Genomic DNA, 15,897 nt, shown 5'->3' with positions numbered 1-15,897 from the left:
TTTAAATTACGCCAAAGAGATTTAGGAGGTAGTGAGGGATTTAGCCCTGAGGTGAAGAACTTACATTTTTGGTTTCTTATAATCCTAGTAGCAGTGTTTCTAGCGATTCTATAGGCCTGCCATGCTACATCAGTTTTAATCCTCCTCCACGATTTGTATGCCTTATTGCGCGCTTTAATTGCAGAAATAACTTGGCCGTTATACCAGGGACAGGACCTTATTGTAGGGTTGCTATAGCGAGTGGGGACATGCTTGTTATAGGCATCTAGAATATTATTATTAAGAAACTCAAGTTTTTCATTGGCTGTAACGAGGCGCCAACATTCACTGAAATCAACATGGGACAAATCGGAGTACAAAGCATTGTTGTCAAGAAAACGATAATCCCTAAACGCAAAAGAGCTATTTGGGTCACAGCGGTCAAAGTTAAAGTCAAAGGAATAAAAGATATGGTCATGGTAGGTAGGTTGAACTGGCCGGTCCATGAGGACCTCACATAGACTGATTGAGTCCGTAGTGTTACCAGAAGTTTGTTTTAACGACCAAACTGAAAAACCCTATCAAAAACCAGGACCTATGTTATAAAATAACTCCGTCCTCTTGGCAAATACTAGAAGCTTCCTAGGACTTAAGCCACTTGCTGCTTCTAGATCTGACAGCTGTATCACTCCTAATAGCTGGAGTCTTAGCCTGGCAAGTGCAGGGCACGAGCACAGAACGTGCTCGATCGTTTCCTCCTCCAACCCGCACTTCCTACACCTGCTATCACTGACCAAGCCTAATTTAAAGGCATGTGACGCCAGAAGGCAGTGTCCAGTCAGAATACCCGTCATGAGTCTACAGTCCTCTCTTTTTAATGATAGAAGCAACTGTGTTAGTCTAAGGTTGTAAGACCTACACATAATCTTCGCCACTTTACAGCCCCGCGCTTGAACCCACGCCTTTTCTGCTTGGTCGATCATGTGCACCTCTCGCATTCGCTTAATCTCACCCAATCTAATTGGGACGTCTACGGAGCAAGCTTCAAGGGATGCGCCCTTTTTAGCTAATTCGTCCGCTTTTTCATTCCCATCTATTCCCATATGCCCTGGGACCCAATATAGATGTATGCTTCTCCCTGTCCCGATTCTCTCCAGAGACTGCTTACACTCTAACACGCATTTAGATGCTGTGCTATGCGAGATTATTGCCTTAATTGCTGCTTGACTGTCAATATAAAAGTTAACACGGTTGCAGCTTATGCTATTCTCAAGATATGGTCATGGTCTGATATAAATGGTATCTGGTCAAATTTTAGAACAATAGCAAAGTCAGAAACAATAAAATAATCAAGTAGACTAGGACAACAATTAATACCAAACCTTGTAGGAATATCCCGATTTACAACACTAAGACCAGTACCACAGAAGTTATTCAATAGACTGGAACTATACGGGTCACGAACGAGGAGATTAACATTAAAGTCGCCACAAACAATTATACTATCATAAGCTACAATGTGCGAGGACAAGGAAGAAAGTAGCAAGTCATGACTATTAGTTTTATGGAGACTGTAATCGCATGACACAAGGACATTTGTAGAAGCATCACGTAACTCAACAAACAAATACTTTGTACCGGGGCCCACCGACTTGCAAATAGGCTTCATATTTATATATTTTTTACAATAAATTGCAACGCCTCCACCCTTTTTACCCACTCTGTCATTACGAACCAGATTATAGTTGCTTATATTGAAGTGTCTGTCATCAAGATCTTCAGCAAACCAAGTCTCTGAAACACATTCGAGTTTTCAAACACATACCTTACAAAATCTATCTTCTCAGCATTCAAGCTTCTGGCGTTAAAATGTACAGTATTAAAACCATTCCCACGCGGACTTAAACATTTATCATAGCAAGACTATTATCGCCCGCACCACTCAAATTGCTGATAAGGGTCACCATAATGTATGCAAACAAAAGCAACCATAAGATAAACACACAAAGTTACAGCAGCGAAAGTAGTCAAAGACGACGCACAGAAAATTTTCCATGAAATCCCCTTCGACCTGTTGGTTTCACCCTCAACAGATCTCTATATTCGTCCCAGCACTCCTCGTTTTCCGCAACTTCTGCCAACTTAAGAATCTCTTTTCCCTGCCTTCTAAAAAGAATAAACTTCTTAATCCACCATCCATCATCTTTCCCATTCAATCTTCTCCTCCAACTCCTCAACGGTGGTAACCTCTTTAGGCGGTCCAAATCTTCTTGGTACACATTTTTGAAATTTTATCTATGCTGAAGCTGATAATGCATGGTCTGAGGAGGATGCTCTGTCAAGGACCCTCTATTCATACCCCGATATATAGTGCTCACAGCTCAATGTGTTATCAATCACATTGCTTCACGTCGACCCAACATATTGTAACGATTTGACTTGCAAATCCTCTTATTTGCAATCCTCTGCTAGGTTCGAATCACTAAACTGTTGAATAAATAAATCCAATATTGAATAATGGAAAAATGGCCTTTATTAAAGTACTTCACAATAACACTTATACTTTGCAACGAATAGCTTGCTTAATAACCAAACTGATTGATAGCTCAAATGAAACTCTACTATTCAAAATAATACTGCTCTTGCTAGATAGCGTCTTAGTCGAAACTGCTTGACAACTCAAATCAAACTGAATTCCAGCGCCTCTACAAATTGCCGCCTTTTATACTCTTTGATTTCAACCTTCGCACCTTCGAGGCGCTTCCAGAATCTACTAGTCCAGTAGCTCTCAAACTTCTCAGCTGTAACTACAATTGCACAATTTTATAGTTTTTCTCATTGCATACTTATAGGAGTATCTCAGATATATGCACGTGTTTGTGCATTGACTCTCCGCTGCTCGTATACGTACATGGTACATATGTGCAGACGCAATTATTGTTTCGTTTATGTAAATACATAATGATTGATCTATGGATGTGAATTCACGTCACTGCTTAGCATCGGCTTAGAGACAGCAGCACCCCTTAGTTTTGCTAATATTCGTAACAATATGTAGGAACGCTACTCCAGTTAGCAACCTGTAGACTACTCTGTAGTATATAAACAAAAAGGGACTCACCTCTACCCTTAATATCGTCCCCTCCACATACGATGTGATGCGCATTCGCATCCGCACGTATGACTAGCCGTGCTCTGCATCCTTCTTCATCCACCAGCCTTTTGAACTCTTATGGTTAGGCTAAGGAACAGTTCTTTTCCCCCCTCTATTGCTACCGTTTCTAGATCTTCGGTGCTGAAGGGGGATAGAATACACGAGTATAGGTGTTTTGTGATCATGACTGCAGCTCTTACCCTGCTGTTCGTCTTTGTGTAATAAACACTGAATCCGCGAGCGCTGAGTTCAGAAAACTTTCCTCCACATGAGGGACATGGCTCCTGTATCAGCGCCACATCAAACGAACCCTCCTCAAGTGTCAGGAGGAGCTCGCTCGACGCCACTTTACTGTGTTGGAGATTTATCTGTAACACTCGCAACGTCATTGAGCTGTTTGTCTCTCTCTAAATTCTGCGCCACTGCACTCATGCAGTACATTATTTTCGCTGTTTCCAGAGTCGGTAGGTACGTTTCTCCCTCCTCTGCTCGAAGCGTCTTTGCTAGACTCGCATCATTATTGAGCTTTTTAACCAATTCCAACAACTCTGTCTCTACGCCTAAGCCCCTGTCTTTTCCTGCTGCTTCTAGGTCCTCGATGCCCTTTTCTATCTCTCCCGAATTTGGCATATTATGGTTATTCTTAAAATTCTCAGCACCATTGATTTGTTTGCGCACTTCCACCACTGGCCTATGCCCCTGTTATTTAACCCTACTTTAAAGTTCTAAATACTACCTGCGCCACGGGACATTTTCCCAATCTGCGAGTAAAACACATCCTCAGATTCCGTATTAATTTTAGGGTGAAGTACTGGCCTCCCTCCACGGGTCATTCCAATCGCGTGTTGGTATATTCGGGTTTTGACGCCGCAACATTTAAAGCCTGTCGTCCGCCTTTACCACTCGAGAATCCAAATCTTGGTCTTTGGTGTCATGATGTTCAGCGCTTTATCAACCACCTTAACCTTGCGCCTTCTCGTTTTTGAAGGTCTGGAGCAACTCTCTGTACTCTAAAGTCGCATTATTGGTGCAGGTCATCAGTTTAACCATTGTGCCATCCAGCTGTTTCGAAGGATGGTAGCGGTTTACTTGGTTCATTATGCTTTATTTTGATCATGATACTAATCAGCTCCCCTTCTACGGAACTACAGCTTTCGATTGACACCAGCCCATTAGGGTTGTTGCAATCTAGTAGTGCCACAGTCAAGACCAGCTTCGCAACTTCGTTCATCTTATTCTCGGTGAAAACCGGAGATTCATCGTTAGCTCCCTTTAGTATCACCGAATGAGCTGAAGTCTGGTCGTTAGCTCCCTTTAGCTTAATAGCATTTACGTCTTTATTTCTCTTCCTGTACTACAGCTTTTAGGGTACATGGCTTTCTACTTACCTCTTCTGTCCGCTTTGCAGAATTTGAGGTTTGGTTCCTGTCATTTCAGCTAGTTTGTTTCCTGGTTCTGGGACTGAGGCGTTTGCCTCCCTCTACTGCCTCTTAAAAGCAGGCTTGTCAGGATCAGCCGATCACTGCTTTTGCCTCTCGGGATCCTTCCTCTTCGATGCGGTTGCAAAATTAAGGATTGCTGGGAGCAAAGTTTTTGTCAGTGAACTGTCTTCGACATTGCGATCTCTCTCGTCGTTGGTTGGGTTAACGTTAGTTCTTTGTCCGGGCTGGTAGACTGCTCTACCGAGCGCACTGACTGCATACTATCATCGCTATCCGCGTTCGAATCGTCGTCCTAGCGATTCTTCCTCCCGAGCTTTCGACGCCATAGCTTTTTAGGATGAGCAGCCTTACTTACTTTATGTTTTTGAGTTCACCTGCCCAACAAGGCAGTCTCAGCGGTCTAATGTTAAAAGTGGGGATAAAACCCGTCCGCTACAACGGCGGCCTTTGTTGTGGTAAGGCCATCATTACTTTCCGAAGCGGTTCGGTATGGGGAAGGCTCCGATGAAATACACCCGAAAATACCCTCCGGCAGCAATTCAACCAATAGGGACCGACTGGAGGGATGTCAATTTTACCTTGTTTAATATTATAAAAAGCGATAAGTATTTCAATGAGTTTTAAGAGAAGAGGTTCATTTTTTGTCAACCCATAACTGGTGAAATAGAAATAAATTTGTAATGAGTTTGTTTTAAGTCAGCGAAGAAAATAACTTTATTTATCATACTTTCAATGAATGTAAACAAATTTTTTTTATTAAATCGCAATAATAACATTTCTGTGTAGATAAATAAAAATATCGCCATTTCGACTGCTGAGTGGTATTTCACCCTATCTCAGCCACCATTTGGAAAATGCCCAAATTAAAATATTTTGACGTGAGCGATGCGGTTGCAAAATTAATTAAAATTTATGCAAAAAGTTGTTGAATGGGCTTTCAGCGGAGATAGGCCGATGTTCCACTCAGCAGTTATATATGTATGTAATACTCCCATATTGCTACAACAATATGTCCGCAATGAGTTTTTAATTCACGAAGCATTTGATTGTAGCAGCTTAAGTTTTACAATTAAGAACAATAATTTAGGCACATTTCCTAATGGAAAAGAAAAACGAAAACATTTTAACAGAAATATATAAGCACTCTGATGTTTGCGAGTGTACTCTCTCTGCACTATTAATTTAGAAGTATTACATACATACATTTATGACGGCATTTCATGTATAACAACCTTTATGAACAATTAAAATCTTAAATCAAAATTTTCTGTTATATACGTATGAAATTTACTTCCATCAGATAAATCTGTATAAAATATTGAATCACCAAATGTTCCCGCCACAGCACAAAGAGTTCCGTCCACAACTCCCGGTGTTCCACGACCTGCCAAGCTGCTGTTTTCAGTACAAATCGTTGTGTCTTTTAAATCGTTCCGTTCCACATCTAAAACACGACCGCCACTGCTCCACATCATTATTTTATCGGCAGTATAACTGATACTAGGATTAAAAGTAATAACATCCATTTTCTTGCCCGGTTTTAATTTAGTACTGCAAAGTTTTATTGGATGTATTGCAGGGCATGGCCAAAACTTTTCCACACTAATTAATCCTATATCCATATCCTTAAAAGAATGATCGATTTCACTCCAATATTTATCCTTTAAACTAACCGCAGGGCTTACTTGTCCCATCTCTGATATATCATTTATACCAGCTTTAACTGTGATATATATAGCTTCTTTTCCCTGCACGCATTCTAAAGCTGTAATCACTAAAGTCCAACTGATCAATGAGCCGACGCAAATAAAATCCCTTTCATATACTGCCACGATATATGGTGCAGCGGGAGGTTTCGCATTTGTTAAGGTCAAAATACAAATAAGCACCACCAACAGAAGCACGAGATAATTTCGAAAATTCATTTTAATTTGAATTAATTAGATTTGTTGTAATGAAAGTTCGCGATTATTGAATAAAACTCCTTTTGGTTTGTTTTATATTCATATATTTTAATTTAAGACTTCTTCAAACGCTTGTTAAATATTAAGTAAATGAAGACACGTTTTGTGAGCGCTATTTATACGTTCGTGGATTGTGTGAATAAAAAATAAGTAGAAACTTCTGAATTTCAAGAAATGGGCACAACGTAAATATGTTGATATATTTGGCTTTTTCAACAGAAAGTTTCCATGTGACTTGTTTATATTTGCACAGTTTAATTGCGCTATTGAATTGAGAAAGGCTATCTGATATCTTTCTCAACAGATTGTCATATGTTTATATATTTGCATTGTTAATTTGTGCTATTGAATTGGGAAGGGCCATGTGATTCGTGCACAATAAGTAGAAACTTCTAAATTTCAGGAAATGGGCACAACGTAAATATTTTGAATTATTTGGCTTTTTCAACAGAAAGTTTCCATGTGACTTGTTTATATTTGCACAGTTTAATTGCGCTATTGAATTGAGAAAGGCTATGTGATATCTTTCTCAACAGATTGTCATATGTTTATATATTTGCATTGTTAATTTGTGCTATTGAATTGGGAAGGGCCATGTGATACGTGCACAATAAGTAGAAACTTCTAGATTTCAGGAAATGGGCACAACGTAAATATGTTGATATATTTGGCTTTTTCAATAGAAAGTTTCCATGTGACTTGTTTATATTTGCACAGTTTAATTGCGCTATTGAATTGAGAAAGGCTATCTGATATCTTTCTCAACAGATTGTCATATGTTTATATATTTGCATTGTTAATTTGTGCTATTGAATTGGGAAGGGCCATGTGATTCGTGCACAATAAGTAGAAACTTCTAAATTTCAGGAAATGGGCACAACGTAAATATTTTGAATTATTTGGCTTTTTCAACCGAAAATTGTAACGATTCCCGGTCGTTCGGGTCTATAGCCAGGGTTATAACTCGGTAGATGGGTTCCCTTACAAAGAAAAGAACTTCTCTATGTTAAATTAAAGTGTACAGTTTATTTATTCGATTCTTGTTATTGAGTTTCTACATTTTACTATAGGCCTCTCTTTCCCTGTGATTTTCCTGAAGTATATGCAGCGTTCTAGTTATTTTATGGAATGGTCACTACCAGTTGCTTCGTAGTGGTCGCTACACATCCCACTGTATACCTATGCATTGGCTGGTCGGTCCCTAACTCCTTTTGTTTGGTGGTTGTCGCTCCTTTTATACGATTTTTTGGAACTCGGCCACCGCTATTTAGCAATATTTCTTACAGCAACTAATAACAATGTTCTTCCTTCGGTTTTTTTTCTCATCACTTATGTTGGTATCTATGCATATATATATGTATGTATATTAGACTTAAAATAACTAATAATGATATTCTTGCTTCAGTTTTCTTTCTCATGCTTATCTGTGTATATATGTATGTTCGTGTGTTTGCATACGTAACTTTTCATAGGCTGTACCAAAAGTAAACTTGCAAGTAATTTACATTAAGCATATACTATATAGAAATTATATTTACTTTTTTTGTATTTTATAAAATATATAACATATATATGTATGTAAAAAGATAGTTTTAAATGTATAAGTTTGTACTTCATGTTTTAAATTCAGGTATATACATCCGTATAAAATTCTTGTTATGTTTAAAATTCAAATATAAAATTCAAAATTAAAAATCAAAGGTTATTATGTGTTTCTGAAGTTCCCAAACGCCTGCACTTTGGGGTCTTCACATCCCCCCGTTACTTCCACGGAGCGTGACCGTTACCGCACCATTTTTGTTGATCCGCACCCTGAAGAACTTATCCGCTACGCGTACCTGGAACGTTTGGACGCTTTATGGATTGTTCTTTTATTGCCCTCACGACCTCTTCTGTTTGTGTGGTTCGGCCGAACTTACCCCTTCGAAAATCCACTTTTTCACCTCCTCGATTGTTTCGGGACTTACTGGTTCTTCCTCGGCGTTGATAATTTCGTCTATCCAGCCTTCCAACCATTTGTCGTCTGCACATAAGCTTAGTGTGTCAGCACCCTCTGGTTCGTCTGCTAGTACATCACATATCTGTAGTTTCGGTGGGGAAGGTTGTTCCTTGGTTACTCCAAACTTGTACAATCGTATGCGTACATCCATTTGCTTGGAGTACTTAATGTACACGTTGCCTGCGGGTGTATCTTTGACCTCCCTCACCTCTACACTACCTCGTATCTCTTGTTCTTGGTCTTCTCCATCTTCAGTGGAAACGCTAATTGGTGTGGTGGACCTCACTACTGCTTCGGTCTCTTCGTTGTCACTTTCGTCTGACTGGATAAATATAGGGGGTTCGTTTTCGAACTCTTCGGTGCCGGCGTCGCTCGTGGTAAGGTGCCCGTATTCCGAGTTGCTGTCGTTATCACTACCACTGCCGCAGCTTGTATTCCTTTCTTCTTGGTTTTCCTCAAACTCACTGTGTATGCGGCGCAGCCGTATGCGCCAACTACCATCGGCTGAACTTTCTGCTGCAAATTCTTGACGTCTGTCCATGACCGCGATTTACTAAGGGATGTTATCACCGCGTATAGTTAATTGCAGCATTTCTTGTGTGACAACTGCACTTGCCCATGTTGATGCACTAGTTTAGTGCTTTGTTTAGTCCATTGTTGTTGTTGCTGGCCACCAACTTGTTAATTTGTTCGTATTTCATCTTCACATAACCTTCTTGTTTGTTATTGTCCTGGCGCTGTTATTGGCGGTGTTGCGGTGTTGATCGTTACTGTTTGCTTTGTACTTGTTGTTCTCTTTGGTTCGTATTGCATTTCAACTTTCTTGGTTGTTCTTTTGAAGGTAACGCGTTGGGGTTGCCGTGTTGTTATTCTTACTAAAAGGGATTTATTAAAGTTTTTATTAGCAGTGTTGGCGAGTGTATATGTAAATAGGTGTTTGTATTGGATATGCTTATTAATAACAAGTAAGGAAGGATAAGTTCGGGTGTAGCCGAACACTACATACTCAGTTGAGAGCTGTGGTGACAACATAAGGGAAAATAACCATGTAGGAAAACGAACCGAGGGAAACCCTGGAATGTGTTTGTATGACATGTGTATCAAATGAAAGGCATTAAAGAGTATTTTATGAGGGAGTGGGCCATAGTTCTATAGGTGGACGCCATTTAGGGATATCGCGATAAAGGTGGATCAGGGTTGACTCTAGAATTTGTTTGTAGGATATGGGCATCAAATGAAAGGTGTTAATGAGTATTTTAAAAGGGAATAATCCTTAGTTCCATAGGTGGACGCCGTTTGGAGATATCTCCATAAAGGTGGACCAGGGGTGACCCTAGAATTTGTTTGTACAATATGGGTATCAAACGAATGGTGTTAATGAGTATTTTAAAAGGAATGGGCCTTAGTTCTATAGGTGGACGCCGTCTCGAAATATCGCGATAAAGGTGGACCAGGGGTGACTCTGAAATGTGTTTGTACGATATGGGTATCAAATTTGAGGTATTAATGAGGGGTTTAAAAGTGAGTGGTGGTAGTTGTATATGTGAAGGCGTTTTCCAGATATCGACCAAAATGTGGACCAGGGTGACCCAGAACATCATCTGTTGGATACCGCTAATTTATTTATATATGTAATACCTGCCAAGATTTCAAGGGTTCTTTATTTCGCCCTGCAGAACTTTTTCATTTTCTTCTACTTAATATGGTAGGTGTCACAACCATTTTACAAAGTTTTTTCTAAAGTTATATTTCGCGTCAATAAACCAATCCAATTACCATGTTTCATCACTCTTTTCGTATTTGGTATAGAATTATGGCATTTTTTTCATTTTTCGTAATTTTCGATATCGAAAAAGTGGCCGTGGTCATAGTCGGATTTCGTTCATTTTTTATACCAAGATAAAGTGAGTTCAGATAAGTACGTGAACTAAGTTCAGTAAAGATACGTCGATTTTTGCTAAAGTTATCATGTTAACGGCCATGCGGAAGGACAGACGGACGACTGTGTATAAAAACTGGGCGTGGCTTCAACCGATTTCGCCCATTTTCACAGAAAACAGTTAACGTCATAATATCTATGCCCCTACCAAATTTCAAAAGGATTGGTAAATTTTTGTTCGAATTATGGCATTAAAAGTATCCTAGACAAATTAAATGAAAAAGGGCGGAGCCACGCCCATTTTGAAATTTTCTTTTATTTTTGTATTTTGTTGCACCATATCATTACTGGAGTTGAGTGTTGACATAATTTACTTATATACTGTAAAGATATTAACTTTTCTTTTAAAATTTGAATTTAAAAAAAAATTTTTAAAAAGTGGGCGTGGTCGTTCTCCGATTTTGCTAATTTTTAGTAAGCAGATATATAGTAATAAGAGTAACGTTCCTGCCAAATTTCATCACGATATCTTCAACGACTGCCAAATAACAGCTTGCAAAACTTCTAAATTACCTTCTTTTAAAAGTGGGCGGTGCCACGCCCATTGTCCAAAATTTTTCTAATTTTTTATTTTGCGTCATAAGGTTAACGCACCTACCAAGTTTCATCGCTTTAACCGTCTTTGGTAATGAATTATCGCACTTTTTCTGTTTTTCGAAGTTTTCGATATCGAAAAAGTGGGCGTGGTTGTAGTCCGATTTCGTTCGTTTTAAATAGTGATCTGAGATGAGCGCCCAGGAACCTACACACCAAATTTCATCAATTTACCTCAAAATTTACTCAAGTTATCGTGTTAACGGTCGGACGGACGAACGGACGGGCGGACGGACATAGCTCAATGAAATTTTTTTTCGATCCTGATTATTTTGATATATGGAAGTCTATATCTATCTCGATTCCTTTATACCTGTACAACCAACCGTTATCCAATCAAAATTAATATACTCTGTGAAAAGAAAGATTGATATTTATACCATAAGTAGAAACTTCTAGATTTCAGGAAATGGGTACAACGTAAATATTTTGACACATTTGGATTTTTCAACAGTAAATTTCCATGTTATTTGTATATATATACTTGCACAGTTAATTGGTGCTATTGAATTTAGAAAGATTGATATTTATACAATAAGTAGAAACTTCTAGATTTCGGGAAATGGGTACAACGTAAATATTTTGACACATTTGGATTTTTCAACAGTAAATTTCCATGTTATTTGTATATATATACTTGCACAGTTAATTGGTGCTATTGAATTTAGAAAGATTGATATTTATACAATAAGTAGAAACTTCTAGATTTCAGGAAATGGGTACAACCTAAATATTTTGACACATTTGGCTTTTTCAACAGTAAATTTCCATGTTATTTGTATATATATACTTGCACAGTTAATTGGTGCTATTGAATTTAGAAAGATTGATATTTATACAATAAGTAGAAACTTCTAGATTTCAGGAAATGGGTACAACGTAAATATTTTGACACATTTGGCTTTTTCAACAGTAAATTTCCATGTTATTTGTATATATATACTTGCACAGTTAATTGGTGCTATTGAATTTAGAAAGATTGATATTTATACAATAAGTAGAAACTTCTAGATTTCAGGAAATGGGTACAACGTAAATATTTTGACACATTTGGCTTTTTCAACAGTAAATTTCCATGTTATTTGTATATATATACTTGCACAGTTAATTGGTGCTATTGAATTTAGAAAGATTGATATTTATACAATAAGTAGAAACTTCTAGATTTCAGGAAATGGCTACAACGTAAATATTTTGACACATTTGGCTTTTTCGACAGTAAATTTCCATGTTATTTATTTATATACTTGCACAGTTAATTGGTGCTATTGAATTTAGAAAGATTCATATTTATACAATAAGTAAAAATTTCTAGATTTCAGCAAATGGCTACAACGTAAATATTTTGACACATTTGGCTTTTTCAACAGTAAATTTCCATGTTATTTGTTTATATACTTGCACAGTTAATTGGTGCTATTGAATTTAGAAAGATTCATATTTATACAATAAGTAAAAATTTCTAGATTTCAGCAAATGGCTACAACGTAAATATTTTGACACATTTGGCTTTTTCAACAGTAAATTTCCATGTTATTTGTATATATATACTTGCACAGTTAATTGGTGCTATTGAATTTAGAAAGATTGATATTTATACAATAAGTAGAAACTTCTAGATTTCAGGAAATGGGTACAACGTAAATATTTTGACACATTTGGCTTTTTCAACAGTAAATTTCCATGTTATTTGTTTATATACTTGCACAGTTAATTGATGCTATTGAATTTAGAAAGATTCATATTTATACAATAAGTAAAAATTTCTAGATTTCAGCAAATGGCTACAACGTAAATATTTTGACACATTTGGCTTTTTCAACAGTAAATTTCCATGTTATTTGTTTATATACTTGCACAGTTAATTGATGCTATTGAATTTAGAAAGATTCATATTTATACAATAAGTAAAAATTTCTAGATTTCAGCAAATGGCTACAACGTAAATATTTTGACACATTTGGCTTTTTCAACAGTAAATTTCCATGTTATTTGTATATATATACTTGCACAGTTAATTGGTGCTATTGAATTTAGAAAGATTGATATTTATACAATAAGTAGAAACTTCTAGATTTCAGGAAATGGGTACAACGTAAATATTTTGACACATTTGGCTTTTTCAACAGTAAATTTCCATGTTATTTGTTTATATACTTGCACAGTTAATTGATGCTATTGAATTTAGAAAGATTCATATTTATACAATAAGTAAAAATTTCTAGATTTCAGCAAATGGCTACAACGTAAATATTTTGACACATTTGGCTTTTTCAACAGTAAATTTCCATGTTATTTGTATATATATACTTGCACAGTTAATTGGTGCTATTGAATTTAGAAAGATTGATATTTATACAATAAGTAGAAACTTCTAGATTTCAGGAAATGGGTACAACGTAAATATTTTGACACATTTGGATTTTTCAACAGTAAATTTCCATGTTATTTGTATATATATACTTGCACAGTTAATTGGTGCTATTGAATTTAGAAAGATTGATATTTATACAATAAGTGAAACTTCTAGATTTCAGGAAATGGGTACAACGTAAATATTTGACACATTTGGATTTTTCAACAGTAAATTTCCATGTTATTTGTATATATATACTTGCACAGTTAATTGATGCTATTGAATTTAGAAAGATTCATATTTATACAATAAGTAAAAATTTCTAGATTTCAGCAAATGGCTACAACGTAAATATTTTAACACATTTGGCTTTTTCAACATTAAATTTCCATGTTATTTATTTATATACTTGCACAGTTAATTGGTGCTATTGAATTTAGAAAGATTGATATTTATACAATAAGTAAAAATTTCTAGATTTCAGCAAATGGCTACAACGTAAATATTTTGACACATTTGGCTTTTTCAACAGTAAATTTCCATGTTATTTGTTTATATACTTGCACAGTTAATTGATGCTATTGAATTTAGAAAGATTCATATTTATACAATAAGTAAAAATTTCTAGATTTCAGCAAATGGCTACAACGTAAATATTTTGACACATTTGGCTTTTTCAACAGTAAATTTCCATGTTATTTGTTTATATACTTGCACAGTTAATTGATGCTATTGAATTTAGAAAGATTCATATTTATACAATAAGTAAAAATTTCTAGATTTCAGCAAATGGCTACAACGTAAATATTTTGACACATTTGGCTTTTTCAACAGTAAATTTCCATGTTATTTGTATATATATACTTGCACAGTTAATTGGTGCTATTGAATTTAGAAAGATTGATATTTATACAATAAGTAGAAACTTCTAGATTTCAGGAAATGGGTACAACGTAAATATTTTGACACATTTGGCTTTTTCAACAGTAAATTTCCATGTTATTTGTTTATATACTTGCACAGTTAATTGATGCTATTGAATTTAGAAAGATTCATATTTATACAATAAGTAAAAATTTCTAGATTTCAGCAAATGGCTACAACGTAAATATTTTGACACATTTGGCTTTTTCAACAGTAAATTTCCATGTTATTTGTTTATATACTTGCACAGTTAATTGATGCTATTGAATTTAGAAAGATTCATATTTATACAATAAGTAAAAATTTCTAGATTTCAGCAAATGGCTACAACGTAAATATTTTGACACATTTGGCTTTTTCAACAGTAAATTTCCATGTTATTTGTATATATATACTTGCACAGTTAATTGGTGCTATTGAATTTAGAAAGATTGATATTTATACAATAAGTAGAAACTTCTAGATTTCAGGAAATGGGTACAACGTAAATATTTTGACACATTTGGCTTTTTCAACAGTAAATTTCCATGTTATTTGTTTATATACTTGCACAGTTAATTGATGCTATTGAATTTAGAAAGATTCATATTTATACAATAAGTAAAAATTTCTAGATTTCAGCAAATGGCTACAACGTAAATATTTTGACACATTTGGCTTTTTCAACAGTAAATTTCCATGTTATTTGTATATATATACTTGCACAGTTAATTGGTGCTATTGAATTTAGAAAGATTGATATTTATACAATAAGTAGAAACTTCTAGATTTCAGGAAATGGGTACAACGTAAATATTTTGACACATTTGGATTTTTCAACAGTAAATTTCCATGTTATTTGTATATATATACTTGCACAGTTAATTGGTGCTATTGAATTTAGAAAGATTGATATTTATACAATAAGTGAAACTTCTAGATTTCAGGAAATGGGTACAACGTAAATATTTGACACATTTGGATTTTTCAACAGTAAATTTCCATGTTATTTGTATATATATACTTGCACAGTTAATTGGTGCTATTGAATTTAGAAAGATTGATATTTATACAATAAGTTGAAATTTCTAGATTTCAAGAAATGGGTACAACGTAAATATTTTGACACATTTGGCTTTTTCAACAGTAAAATTCCATGTTATTTGTATATATATACTTGCACAGTTAATTGGTGCTATTGAATTTAGAAAGATTGATATTTATACAATAAGTAGAAACTTCTAGATTTCAGGAAATGGGTACAACGTAAATATTTTGACACATTTGGATTTTTCAACAGTAAATTTCCATGTTATTTGTATATATATACTTGCACAGTTAATTGGTGCTATTGAATTTAGAAAGATTGATATTTATACAATAAGTGAAACTTCTAGATTTCAGGAAATGGGTACAACGTAAATATTTGACACATTTGGATTTTTCAACAGTAAATTTCCATGTTATTTGTATATATATACTTGCACAGTTAATTGGTGCTATTGAATTTAGAAAGATTGATATTTATACAATAAGTGAAACTTCTAGATTTCAGGAAATGGGTACA

The sequence above is a fragment of the Eurosta solidaginis genome, chromosome 2, assembly GCF_040869045.1.
Source record: "Eurosta solidaginis isolate ZX-2024a chromosome 2, ASM4086904v1, whole genome shotgun sequence".
Taxonomy (NCBI): domain Eukaryota; kingdom Metazoa; phylum Arthropoda; class Insecta; order Diptera; family Tephritidae; genus Eurosta; species Eurosta solidaginis.
The sequence above is the reverse complement of the archived record's forward strand: the minus strand, read 5'-3'. Positions refer to the sequence as shown.